The sequence below is a fragment of the Pinus tabuliformis genome, chromosome 7 (genome assembly GCF_031772625.1).
Source record: "Pinus tabuliformis cultivar Carrire ecotype Pingquan chromosome 7, CPIR1, whole genome shotgun sequence".
NCBI classification, from domain to species: domain Eukaryota; kingdom Viridiplantae; phylum Streptophyta; class Pinopsida; order Pinales; family Pinaceae; genus Pinus; species Pinus tabuliformis.
Window position 1 is genome coordinate 1,274,325,445 of NC_142293.1, and position 14,934 is coordinate 1,274,340,378.

The following is a 14,934-nucleotide window of genomic DNA, read 5'->3' on the forward strand; positions in this document are numbered from 1 at the left end:
AAAGATTGAACGAGATTGAAGACCCTAGATCTAGTTTCATCCATTCGGGCTGCGATATTTTCAGGAGTACTAAATCATATGTACACTGGCCTTACATTCATGGTCATTCATTTAGGGGTCTATATATGTAGATGACTATGTTTGTACATGTAATGAAAGTTTATAAGCTGAGCATGGGTATGCTTTCCCTTAGTAAGTTCATGAAAAAAAATCAAATTATCATGATATATGTATTGTAATTGATGCAAGTCACCTTCCACTTCGAAACCTCCTCTCCACATGATAAATAATTTCACTTGACATACATATTTACGACTTCATGCTTTAGGGGGCAACTGTTACAGATCCATTTGGGCACATCGACCCCAACTTACAGATTAGTACTATTAGGGCCCATCAAACCCTAATTCAGTTGTTACATGCCCTAAATGAATTCAACCATTAGAAGTTCTCCTTCCTAAGAGATTCTGTGACTGAAATCATCCAAAAACCGCCTTTAAGAAGATCAGTGCAAGCAAGCCTTCATCAGGGTGCATTGCAGTGCAATCCAGTATCGTGCCTAGGTGCTATGCAGTGCACTTGAGCCCTCTTTGGCCTACGCTGGGCAAATTTGAGTGAAATTTCATTGGGGTTTGGGAATATTATTATCCATTGGATGCATATAGAAGCTTCCCAAGTTTATCTACTCCTTTAAGCTCGAATTTGGATGAAGTAGGGAGTTAAGGAACATCAATCCCTTTATCCCTTCCTCCATGGAACTAAATTCTATGTTTGGGAGGGCATTCATTATCACCATTTATGACATAACTTCCTTCCTTCACTTATAAAAAGACCACTCATCTAAGTGATCAGGGGCTGGAAATCATTGACTTATAGGGAGATGTTGTTAGTATGAGACTTGAGTTGATTTGAAGTATTGTAATGATGTCAAGATGTCTTGCTTGTTATGAGGAGAGGATGGGATTGAACTGGGGGAGTGATGCTGAATTAAGAAAATTGGGTTGTAACTCTTCCTTTTACTAATAAAGTGTTCAAAGCTTTTTCCATATGCTTGTGTCATTCATTGATTCTTTCATATGTGTACTATATACTTGCTTCCATACTATGTTTAATAAATAAATCATTATCATATGCTTTTATCGGTTTTTGTCTTCTGTCTGTGTGTAGGTACTCTTCAAGCAGATTAAGTATGGAGAGGAGTGACAGAATTGGTCAAGGGAGATAAGGAGTAAGCGAAAGATACAAATAGGCTTCTTTACCTCTTATTTAATCTGTTGATCATAGAAAAAGTAGAGAATGCTTTGCATTGTTGTTCTAGACTTAGCTACTAGTCTAGGGGTTTAAGCGTTTATCCGTAGACACTAAAACTTCACAAAACAGAAAGTCCATGATGTTTTCCATGTCTCATTGCTTAAGAAGTATGTCAAAGATGTTGATCATGTGATTGAATTGTTTGAATTGTAGGTGGAACCAGATGGAGAATTCCAGCTAGAGCCTCAGTGTATATTGCAAAAAAAGGTGCTCACGCTCTAGAATCGAGAAATCAACCAAGTTAAAGTGAAATGGAAGAACTTTGGGCCCGATGAAGCTACATGGGAGATGATAGATCAGATGCGGACCATTTATCCTTCCTTGTTTGTGGGTTGAGGCAAAGCAATTGATATGGTGGTGTGCTAGATGCTTTATGGTGGTTTGGTATATGCTTTATGGTGGTTTGGTATATGCTTTATAATGGTTAGGTATTTTCTTTATGGTGGTTTGGTATATTTTTTATGATGGTTTGATATTTTCTTCCTGACGGTTCGATATATATTATATGATGTTTTTATATATGCTTAAACATGGTGTTTAGCATATGTTTCGATATATGCTTTGGTATATGATTTGGCATATGTTTTGGTATCTATATTTTGATGAGGTTGCTATATGTACACCCGTGTATGTATGTAAATACCATAACAAGCTATGTTATAAAACTCCACTATGAGGTATGGGTGTCATGTTATTATGCTATCATGTGGTTATTTTATCATGATGTTATAAATTCATGTGAGTGGGCACTCAACAGGATGATCATTGTAAACACCATAACGAGTTGTATTATAAAGCTCCACTATGCAGTATGTTGTCATGTTGTCATGATGTTTTTCTCTTGAGAAAATATTTTATTGTAAATACTGCATCGAGTTGTGTTATAAAACTCCATGAGCAGTATGTCTTCTTTCAGTAGGTTACTGAGGTATATGTGTGATTGAACATCGAGGATGGTGTCCCCCAAGGGGGAGGGTTTTGTAATAGCCCTGGTGAAAATTCCATGTAATAAAGTTAAAAACCATAACCACAATTGATGGGACGCTTATTCAAAGCTGAAGGTTGGGTAAGACATCCTAGGGGTGTTCATTTGGTTGTTTCTAGCTAAGGAAATTAGCAAAGGAAATGGCTAAGGCTTTGGAAAGGAAAAATGGCCTTTTTGGCACATTTATTTATGAAAATAATGGAAATTAGGAGAAAAGGAAGGTGAAAGGTCACAGGTTGCATGTGAGGAAGAAAATGAAGAAAAATAATGGAAAATGAAGAAAATAGAGGCCTCATTCATAAAAAGGCTTTTGAGGATCAGTTGGTAACCTTTTGTCAGTTTAGTTTTGGAGCTCTCTCATTATTCTCTCTCTCTCATACTCTTGGAGACTTAGAATTTTCTTGGAGCACTCTTGGAGGGTGTGGCATACTTGGATTCTTAGAGAAAGAAGGAAAAGGAAGAGCTGGAAAGCACAACAAGGCATCTAGATTAGCAGCTACATCAAATTTGTTAGCAGGTATCGAGTTGCATGTATGTCTCCTTCACTAAATTTTGCATGCATGGCATATGCATGTGCGTTGTTGGTTGTGATCTTTCATTGGCATGGAGGATGGCTGGGATTGACACTGGATTTCCTAGCCTTGCCATTTCCTAGATAGCCATGATGATTGTGGGTTTATTTCCTTGTTTTGTTTTTAGTTCGTTCTCATGTTTCCTTAGCTTGGGTTGAGTTATTAGTCCCATAGCCTTGGTTGGACAAACGCTCTGGAGCCCTGGAACAACTAGGGTTGATTTACTAGTTCCGTAGGCTTGGTCAGGCAAACGCTCTGGAACCCTGGAGCAACTTCGGTTGAGTTACTAGTCTCGTAGTCTGGGTTGGACAAACGCTCTGGAGCCCTTGGTGGGTTGAGTTACTAGTCCCGTATCCTTGGTTGGACAAATTGTCTAGAGCTCGGTAAAAGTTGTGGGTTAAGTTACTAGTCCCGTAACCAAGTTGGACAAACATTATAGAGCCCTAGATGGCTAGGATAGAGATTGATCTGATGATGGTTTTGTGATGTCTGACCACGAGGTGGAATCATTGTTTGATGGGTTGAGGTGGATGGCCTCTTGAAGCTCTGGATGGTTTTTGATTGATTTGTTCTATGAGATCCCACATTCATGCTTGGAATATGGCATGAGGGTGAATGGATGAAGAGAATTTTGGCTTATCCATTCTACAGTTGGGTGGAATGTGGAAGTCCCATCCCAGGTTTGGATTCTCCATCATCAATGAAAGGCTGTTTCTCCATGTATTTCCATGAGAATTTTGAGGATTGTATGTGGTCTATATGTCTATACTTTCATGAGTTTTTTTTTCCCTATTATTCTTGTTATGTATGTGTTTTATGATAGCAGCCATGTATGGATTTCCTCATGTTTTTAATCATAATTGAATGATCAATGTATGTATGACCTAATGGATGGAATGGAAGTTGATGTGTTGAGGCATCCATGGTTCTTAGCGATTCTCAACTAAGTATGAGACCCCTATGCTCAGAACTGTTAATTACACCTGTAGATAACACATTTGCAATATGTTTGACGAAATGCCTGTTGTGGCTAGTAGGGGTCCAATAAGGGTCTTGAACAAGTATTTTCTTTAGTACTGTCATTTCCATGTTAATTTACTGATATGACAATAAATTTCAATTCAGGGCAGTGACCTAGGCTTTGGGCCTAAAAAGGTGGCTCAAATCCTAGAGTTGTTGGCATAACACTAACTGTTTTGGTCTCTAGTCACTGGAAGGAAAGCCTATGAGAGCGACTTTGAGTTGTTGGTCACATTCATGTCTATAGCATGAGAGCGAATGAGCCTCAAATTGTCCAAAAGCTCAATGGGACCCGAAGGCAAGCATTGGTTCTTGAGGGTCCTGTGGTTGATAATTAATGTCTGTATGGTGTGCTTCTATCGATTACACTTCCTTAATGTAACTTGGGAGGTTGAAACATATCATGGTGGCCTCTTGTCGCATGTTTAACTTGAGTGGCCAATTTTCTTAGGTAGATGTGGGAGGAGGGTGTTACATTTTCCCTACATAGTGATGATCATAAAACCTAGTAAGAGAAGCAGTGTTCAATAACTCTTTCTTCATGAAAATTATGATATTTTCTCGCAGCTTAAGGTAAAAATACCCCACAAAATCCCCTTACTTATTACTAAAATATATTTCTTAAGAACAATTTGGTTTATGATCCACTCAATTCCTTTCAAATAAGGAAATATTGGTGTTCATACCATAGTGGAAAGTAGTCATGACCCTCTAATGTTCATGAATACTCTTTCATCCATCCCCCTTATATCAGTGTCACTATGAGGAATTGACTATGGAGATTCCTTGTTCCTAAACTTTTAATATACTTCATTCCTTCTTCGTAAGAGAACTTGTGTCCCGATATTTAGAAAAATACCCTTGTATATAGGTCACAACATAAGTTCCTTTGGTATAAGAAAATGCATTACTAGTACTACATCCTCTACTCAATCTTCGACTACCTTTTAACACCTCACAAAGTGCCTCCCCTATTTCCTTCCCACTTTCTTTTAGTGATTTTGTGAGTTTTAAAATAAAGGTCCTTCTCAATGCCATAATTCCTAAAATAAAAACATTTCAAAGTGAAATTATCGCTCAAAAAAATTGTGAAATCATTGAACATAATTATCCTTACTAGTTCTATTTTTTATTGTCCGAAAATTGATGAGATTCAATCTTTCTTGTATAATTAGATTAAAAACCTAGAGTACAGAAATAAGAAACTAGAACAATAGATGTAAATTCCATGTATTTTTCCTAACACTTCCCTTACACTACATATACCATGTGAATCTCTTTACCAACAATTTGAAAATAAAATAAAATTATGAAGGACAGTAAAAATTCAAGATCACAACAAAATGAGAAAACAAACACTTGATATTTGAATTTAAAGGATAGGTGACTAAATGTGAACCATTATAGGGACATCGTATTTATCATTCTAAAAATATTTAGAAAATATCATATTTTAAATGTTAGCTACAATCTGTCCAATTGGTTTTGGTGGGGTGTTGTTGTTCTCCCTCCTGCAACTCTTTGGAGTCTCTGTATTGGGGTGTTCTACAATGTTCACTTATGTTTGTATTTTCAATTTCTTAGGTCTGTTCTTTGCAAACAATTCAATGTGTTATGGTAATTTGGAGTTTTCGGGTTGTTGATTTGGGTGTTGGGATCCTTAAGCATTTTCCTTGGTCTTGGGGAATCTTGTGTATTATGTTTTTATATTGTCATGAGCTGGGTAATTTTCTTGAATTTTGCCCTATAGTATTGCAAGTGGGCGATGACTTGTTGGTTCTTAGGTTAGGGTTAAAGGGTTGATTGTTCATCCATTCTCCAGTTTTGTAGTTTGTGCCTCTTGTGCTTGCTTGGGTTACTTCCTTGTTATAGTCCTCATGCCTCCTCAGCAAATAATTATGAGTAGGTGGGGTGGGATGGAAAATGTTGGTAGGAAGGGATTTCATCTCTTTCCATATGACTTAGTAGGTTCTTATTTGCATATACTTCCATTGCATCTATCTTTTGCATCCAATTTTGTTTTTCCTGTTGCACCCATGTTTGCATCCACTTCACATCCCTTTTGCATCTAAATTTTCACATTTTTTTGTTTCCATTGCTACATCCACTATTTTTGTGCCACAATTTATGCCATATATTTCCCCTACCATTGAAACCCATATTTTCTTCCACTTTTGGATACACATTTGCATCCTCTTTTGTGCCCAAGTTTGCATTGAATATTGTGTAAGATTTTGCATGCCCTGTTGCATCCACTTTTATGTTAGGTTTTGCATCCACTTTTGTTGCATCATCTTTTGAATCCAATTTTGTGTCCACTATTGCACCAATGTTTGTGTCATGTCTACATCATTTTTTGCATCTTATTTTCCATCCAAGTTTGCCTCGTTTTTGTATCCAAGTTTGTGTCCTTTTCTACATATGTTGTTGCATCCACATTTGTTTCACCACAATCTGTGCCAAGTTTTACACCTACTATTTCATCCATGTTTGATTCCACTTTTGCATCTATGTTTGCATCTTATTTTACGTCCATGTTTTCATTGACTATTACATATGCTTTTGCATCCACTTTTGTGTCAGGTTTTGCGTCTTGTTTTTCATCTATTTATGTTGCATCCACTTTTCATCCAATTTTACATTTGTTGTTGCCCCCATTTTTTTTCTCACTTTTCATCCCTTTTCCAACACTCTATAATATTTTCTACATTGAAAATATTTCTTATGACATTGATAATTATGAAAAACTGATAACAATGTCAATAATCATGACGGTGATGATGATGAAGATGATGATGATGAAATGAATTGTGGTTATGATGATAAAGAGAAGGGTGGTTACATTGACAATGATGATGATGATAAAAGTGATTATGATGATGACAATGCTATTGACCTTAGTCAATCTTCCCAATCTTTAAATTTTTTCATTGTCATAATCATAATTACTATCTTCCATAGAATGCCTTTATCTCTTATGATAATTGTAATAATTGCTAGGATGAAAGGGAAAGTAAGAAATGGAATCCTTCTAAGCTTTTAAAAATGTTGTTCCACTAGTTATGGTGGAGATGGCCCAATTAGAGGTGGTGGAGGTTGACTGGATGGTTGTAGAGGTAGGGGCTTTGAAGAAGTTGGTTGATCCTTATTTTCAAAAATCTCTTTTATGGGTGGATTAGCACGAGTGGAAGAAGGGACAACAACAACTTCATGCACTAAATTGGTGAGACCATCCCATACAACATTTCTATCCTTTACTAGGTTGGCCTTATCCTATCCCTATTATTACAACAAATTATAATAAATGATCGAAGGATGGCCTTAGACATGATGAAAAGTACATTAATGATACATATAAGTGTGTTGAGGCATGAACATTACACTCATAATTCTAACAAAATTCCACATCTCTAAAGATTAATTTCATCTAGTAGCAATCCCTCTTGATTTCCCTACTATGATTAAAACAACAAACCCCCACCCAGACAAAACTTGAAGCAGAATTATCCTAACTAAACTTTTTCATGTTTCTTAGAATAGAAAAATATAGCCATTGTAGAATTGAAAAGGAATGAATTCTGCATCTGTAAATATTGATTCCATGGGAAAGCAATCCTTTCTCTCCCTTATGGTCTTTAGGCCTTACTAACCTTGGGTTGTGCAGGTTGAGGGGAATCTGAGTTGCTTGTTGGAATTACTATTAACATGCAACACCTCCCATTTCACACTATTTTTTTTCCTAATTAAAAATTATTCTTAATTTAGTCTTATGGAACTCTATTATCAATGTGAATTTTTCTTCCTACATAGTGCATTCAAGAATATTGGACTTCCTAACATTGGTATCGAAACATAATAGTTCTCACATATGGGTGTATATTATACCATAAACTATCTCTATCAAAGTCGTAATTAAAAGTAGATTAATAAAAAAAAATTATTAGGAATTCTTATTAATTAAACTAAGAAATAAAAATTATATTTCAACATTATTTTTAATATTTTTAATATAATACCTCATATATTTAAAAGAATGCATGAAACTCTTATTATGAATTCGGTAAAATTTTTATCATAATTTCAATATTATATATAAAAATAATATATATATATATATATATATATATATATATATATATATATATATATTTCTAGTTAAGACTAACCTAAGTACCCACGGGGGATTTGAACCAGTGACCTATCGCAAGGAGTGCCTTAACATCGCACCCATTCACCATCAATCCAAAACCCCGTGGGCTATATAAAAATAATATTAATATATATAGTCATTTATTTATATTTTTAATTTAAAAAGAATATAAATTTCTTTTAATTTTTGGTCCAGTAAAAAGTAACTGTTACATTCAGGCCATTGGAATTATCTGTGTATCGTTCCAATCTCTCTGTTTAACCTATTGGCATGATATGATTCTTCATCTTGTCTTGACAATGAACCACACTGATTGGTTCAAAACACGTCGACAAATGAATTTTGATGTGATTATCACTGACATTTGATGTGATTAACAAAATTCCAGCCACATTTGATAGCCACATAACAAAGTGTAACTTAGAATATAAATCCCCTATTGAGGTAATCTCATCCACTTCCTTAAAATTATAACCAACAATTTGAATCAATCATAGTAATTATACCATATTACATGTACAATGAGAAATAGTGTGAATACCCCAATCAATTTGAACATGGTTCCCATCATATGTATGTAGGTAATATGCCCCTTATTAAAATCATAAAACATTAGAGTTTAACCCTTCCATATTTATGGGATTAATATCACATCTAGGTGTTTGTTGAGATCATCTTGACATTGATAGGACTCACAGAAAGGATTTTCAATATATGCATTTGGTGTGAATTTCTATATATTATAAATAATTCTCTTAAGGTAGGGTCCCATCAATGCATTGAGAAATTTGTAATATTGACATTCTTCACCATTCAGGACTCCACAATGTGGTTTGCATGATGCCAACTAGAACTTAGATACTCTGGTATAAAAGTCAATAGATTGTAATGCAAAAGAGTAGGATGCTAGCTATCATTGGAGGGCAAGGAGTAGGGGATGAAAGAAGCAAGAGAAAGACGACAACACCTAGGGTGGATTTTCGCAGAAAAAGGTACGGTCAAAAAAGTATTCTTTATAATCTAACTCTTGATGAAAGGAAAGGTCACTTACTCTTACATTGAATATTTGTTGATGCCAGGTTGAAAATATCAGCATATCAATTTAGTTAGAGAAGTAAAGCTTTAAACACATTACATTAGAGAATGTGTTGTTGTTTCATTAAAATATTTTGGGATGTGTATAAAGTAAATTAGCCTTATCAAAGCCAACATAAAAGTAAAACAATGAAAAGCAATAAGACAATAAAAATTAAAAAGGCATTAAATCAAATCTATGAGGAAAAATCAAGAATGGAGTCATTAATACTGAATCTAATTGAAAATAGATGCCAAAAGAAGAAAAATCAAGAAAATAAACTAAAAACAATAAAGAAAATATTTAGAAAAAGGGGTTGATGATTTTTATAGTTTATTGATGGGCTACTTCTACATATGGGTTGAGATGAGAGCCATTCGTAGTGTAGAGCATTAGTCATTTATTTTCATCCTTTATAAGATAGGAATTAGGTCCAACGATTGTAGTGATTTTGAAAGGACCTATCCATAGCTTTTGAAATTTATGATGTTTACCCTTCACTGCACGTGCAAAATCACATAATAATATTTTTTGATTGAGAGTGAAACTAACATATTTAGATTTCTTATTGAAATATTTCTTGATTGTTTGCATTATACGCTTCAAATTATTAAGAGAGTGATTATGTTGCTCTTCTTAAGCCAATAGGGCTAGTACTCTATGGTAATATCGGTCAAATTTAGTTCCTCATCTTGCATGGCGAGACATAATGAAGTCAATTCAAGCTCAACAAGCATGATCGACCATTTCCTATATACAAGCTAGAAAGGAGAAGCATTAGTACTCAATTTTATAATTGTTTGATCAATCCATAAGGCATATTTCAATAAATTCTTCCAATTACGAGGATTATCACTTATAGTTTTATCTATAATTTGAATTAAATTTTTATTCGTAGATTAAGCTAACCCGTTACCTTAAGGGTAACCAATATATGGTAGAATTATTAATCATATTCTTGTCACAAAACTCAGTAAAATGTGCGGAAATAAAAGTTGGGCTGTTATTTGTGATTAGATCAATGGGAATTCGAAAATGAGACAAAATGTTATTTTCAAGGAATTTGATAACTTGCTCATCATAGACATTTTTCAAAGGAACAACTTCCCCCCACTTTGTGAAATAGTCTATGGTAGTAAGTATAAAAATGCTCTTTGCAGATGAGGGAGGATTGATTGGCTCAATAAAATCAAGACCCGATTTTGAAAATGGGAAATCAACCATAATAGGTTGTAGAGGCATAACATGATTTTTTTTCTCTCCTAATAGATTTTTGACAATTTTTACAACCCTACATGAATTTATATGAGTCCGAAAATATTAAAGGCCAATAGTTGCCATATCTTAGAATTTTATAACTAGTACATTTGGCCCCAAAGTGACCACCTATGTGCATTTCTCCATGGGTGGAACCATGTGACAAAGCCAAAATTCCATCAGCAGATTCATCATTAATGCAACATAGCAATAATTCATTAAAAGATCTTCGAAAATGCATATTATTCAAGATTAAATATTTATAAGATTCAAGGTAAAATATTCTTCCTTAAATCTTATCTAAATGATCAAGACATTTCTGATTCTGCAAATAGTAACTTGTGTCCTCATACCAAGGGTATTCTACAACATCAATTTGTTGTTCATTGATTAAAAAAAGAGTTGATAAGGATTCATCATTTTTCAGTTCACAAGGATCAAGATATTGAGCCAAGTGAAGCGAAATATCATGTCTCTTTATTTTTTTAGTGATGATGATGGAAAGATCACGTTCTTGTATTTTGGCAAGCCAATGAGTGAGTTTATCTAAAAGATAAGTTTGGGAATGAATAAACTTAACCTGTAATGGGACTGTTACCTTTGTATGCTTACCTAAAATATAGTGTCAAAAAATTTCAATTAGTTTAACAAGAGAAAAGGCATATTTTTTAGTGAAATAATATTTGAACTCATCATCAAAAAGACTTTGAATCACAAAATAAATTGTCTTTTCAATACCTTGATCATTTTTTTGCATAGGGATGCCTGAAATGGCTTCCTCGGTAGCGTTGGTATAAATGGAGAATTACTTAGAAAAAATTGTCTTAGGAAACATAGGAGTAGAGGAAATGGCTTATTTTATGCCAAAAAATCTCTTTGTGTTATGTTATCCCATTTAAAAACATGATCTTGCTTTAGTATATTATGAATAGGTTTAGTTATTTTAGCAAAATAAACGATGAAAATGCAGAGAAAATTTACCTTTCACATGAAAGATTGAATTTACTTTTTCAAATTAGGGGAATGAAGGTTCTTCTATATCTGGGTCAATGTTAATTTTAGCCTCAGACACAATATGTCCAAAAAGTTTACCAAGTGTGACTAAAAAAAATCCTTCTTTGGATTGAGATATATAGTGAATCGTATACACCTAAGGAAAACTCTTATTAAATTCTTAAAATGATTTTTATGACATTTTGAATATAACGTTATATCGTCGAGATATATTTGGACGATCTCCCTGATAAGTTCATCGAAGGCTAGCTACAAAGCCATCTGCAAAGTGGCAACTGCATTAATTAAGAGAAATGACATTCTTTCATAAGAGAAACTACCCCAGCCACTAGTAAAAGTAGTTTTATATTTTTTCACCTTCTTTACACGAATATGGTTAAAACCAGAAAAACCATCTAGAAGGGACATCAATTGGGAACACGTCACTTGCTAAAAAATATAATCCATGTTAGGTAATGAAAAATTATATTTTACACTAGCCTTGTTTAAAGAACGATAATCTACACATAAGCATATGTCACCTTTATTTTTCCTAATAGGAACCAGGTTAGCCACCCACTCTGAGTATTTGTTTGGAAAAATAATTTGGCCTTGGAGTAAATTATTTAGTTCTTTTCTAATAGCATCTTCGATAAAGGGTTGACTAGTCTTTGCCTTTCCTAACTGGTTTTGCATCTTGTTTAATAGGGCGAACATGTTGGATGATGTCACGGTCAAAAAATCAAAGGTATTTATATGACCAAGAAAAGACATTAGAGAATTATTTAAATATACTAGTCAACTTCTCCTTCTCTTCTTTAGTGCATTTAGACGCAATATGTAGTATCTTTGGGTAATCAGGGGTTCCAATGTTCACTGAGATTGTTTCTCGAATTTTTCATTTAGATTTTTCTCCATATATATGTTTTGAGTTTGGGGCATTACTTGGTGAGAAAAATCTTTTTAAGGGAGAATGTTTGATTGGCTATCGATTATCTTTTAAAGATATAATATTATTCTCATTGATAGGTTGATTTTGGATAAAAGCACAAATATTTTGTCATCGGAATATACTTGCCAATCCTTGTCATTATATGGGAGATGAGGCCTAGAAAGATATTGTAGAGTGAAATCAAGGCTTTCAAAAGTAACATTTGATGAGAGGGACTGGTTGCATATATGGCCAGGCGATCAATAAAGGAATTAAGCTCTCTTTGAACATGGATTATGTTGAAGGCTAAAAGTTGAGAGATCCTTTCCCAAGCAAGTTTCGTATACCTTAATGAGCTAGATGTTAGAAGAATTTTTTTTTTTATTAAATTGATAACCCCAAAGGAATTCAAATATTTACAACCCATTGCTCTATCCCTAAAATAAATGCTTCAAACTCAACAATATTGTTGGTACATTGAACTCGAGTCTGAATGCATATTGGTGCCTTTTTCCGAGAGGAGGCTATAAAACAATACCGATATCATTACCCTCATTAGAAGAGTCCCCATCAAAATGTAAATTCCAGATTTTATCTTCATGATGAATTCTTATAGGGTGAGTTAACTTGTCTTCAATGAAGAGGGAGTAAACATCAATGTCTTCTTCTACATAATTAACATGTGAGTGGGGTAAACTTTTGATATATGGCCTAATGTAGCCTTCCATACAAAAAATAATGTTTTTTCTATTTTTGGCCAAGCTCATGTGTGAGCCATCAAGTGAAATGTAACCTCCGGTTCAAACTCCCCAATATCTTCCTAAGATTATTGAATAGTGATAAAATGGCATATCCATGAATTCTATGTTACAAACAGTTCTAATCTCAAGGTGAATGCAAACAACTAGTGTTGTATCCTTAATTTGACAAATTGTCTCTTGGAGAGAATTGTTAAACACAAGAACATTACTTGGGGTAGCTTTTGAACATTCTAGGCCTAATTCTTCCATTATGACTTTAGGCATTATGCTAGACCTTGAGGGTCCATCCACCAAGAAATAGTGTGTTATCTTGTCATGAAGTTTCGTAGAGACATTAAAAGGAGGAGTTCTAAGAGAATTTGAAGGATTATGAATAGTAAGGACTTTATCCTAATGCTCTTCTTCTTCTGGTTGAATCTCTAAGGCATTAATTAGTGTGGGTATTTTACCTTCTAAGAAATCCTTTAATTTCCTTTGTTGTTTAGGAATAGTTACCATGTCCAGTAAGGAGGCATAAGCTTTGATGTTGGACATTTGCTTTAAAATATTAAAATTAGGCAATTTTGAAGATGAAGAAGGGGAAAGAGAATGTATTTACAACGAAATGAAATATCAAGGAATTTGTAGTTTTTGGATTTGGAAACTTGATTTTTAGCATTTCAGGTTCTAAAAGAACCTTTGGTTTCAACAACTAATACTTCCTCAATATCAATCCAGTCTAGGGTTACTACAAAAAGATAATGTCTTTTACAAAACATTCTTTCTCTCGAACTAATTCGAATTTGACAAGTTTTTTTTGTCATGGTACTCTTCAAAAAAAATGCACCATGGGAAAGATAATAGAGAATGAAATTGATATGTTTGTTGGGCCACATGACCCTGCGTTAAGGAAGAGTATTATGGTTGGGGTTGTATATTAAGTTTTTTTTTGTATGAAATCAATCTAATGCTCATATCTTCCATAAGCTAGAGAATAGATTCCATGTCAGAATGATTTATTTTACCCTCTAGAAGAACATTTGTCCTACATGTTAGACTCAGTCTTGTCAGTCCTCTGTCAGAGTCGAATTCACCAAGGTTCATTTCTCGTCATTTGCAGTCATCAAAAGCCATTTTGGTCAAAAGAGTCATTTTAATTCTTGAGTCCAGGGTTTTGTCGACTGAGTCTGCATGAGAGGTTCCAAATCAGTTTCCAGTACAAAATTTCATCATCAAATAATGCTCAAGAGAGATTCTTCTTCAAAACTCTGTTTTGAAGAAGAAATCATTAAATTCGCTTTCAAATATGAAATTATTCAAATTTTTTTCAGTTGAAGATGTTCACATGCAGCCTCGCCATGATCCTTTGCCGAATTCAACATCAGTCAGCCCTGCAAAGAACAAGAATAATTTCATCATTCAAGCTCAGAAGATCAGTGAGGAAACAAATGTCAGAGTTGTATTAAATATAAAAGTGCCAAAGCCAAAAAAACATTACAAAGTGAGAAACAAAATTTGAATCCATGTCTATGTATGATATTTCTCCATGTCTATATAAGTTATTAGTCCATTTGCATCAAAGGATATTAAAAAAGAAAAAAAAAAAAATCCAAAGGAGAAGTCGCGTTGAAGTTGGAGGGATGGAAACACGTTTAAAAAGGGGCAGACTGGGTGTTTGTAAGCAGCGCGGCACATAGGCTGAGTGGTGCGACGCACTGGGCGTGCGCGGCGCATAGGCTGAGTGGCGTGACACACTGGGCATGCGTTGCACATAGGGACCATTTCCGCAGTGCAAAATTGCGTGGCGTGGCGCACAGAGCCCACGCGGCACACTGGGCAGAGTACACGGCGTACAGAGCTGGAACAAAAATATTTCGCCTCTGCTCTATTAAAAACTCAA

General features: G+C 34.5%; 1 pseudogene; it reads left to right on the top strand.

The window, feature by feature from the left end:
• The window catches only part of LOC149252114 (ubinuclein-1-like), a 37,249-nt pseudogene that overhangs the window by 20,439 nt on the left and 1,876 nt on the right, over positions 1–14,934 (top strand).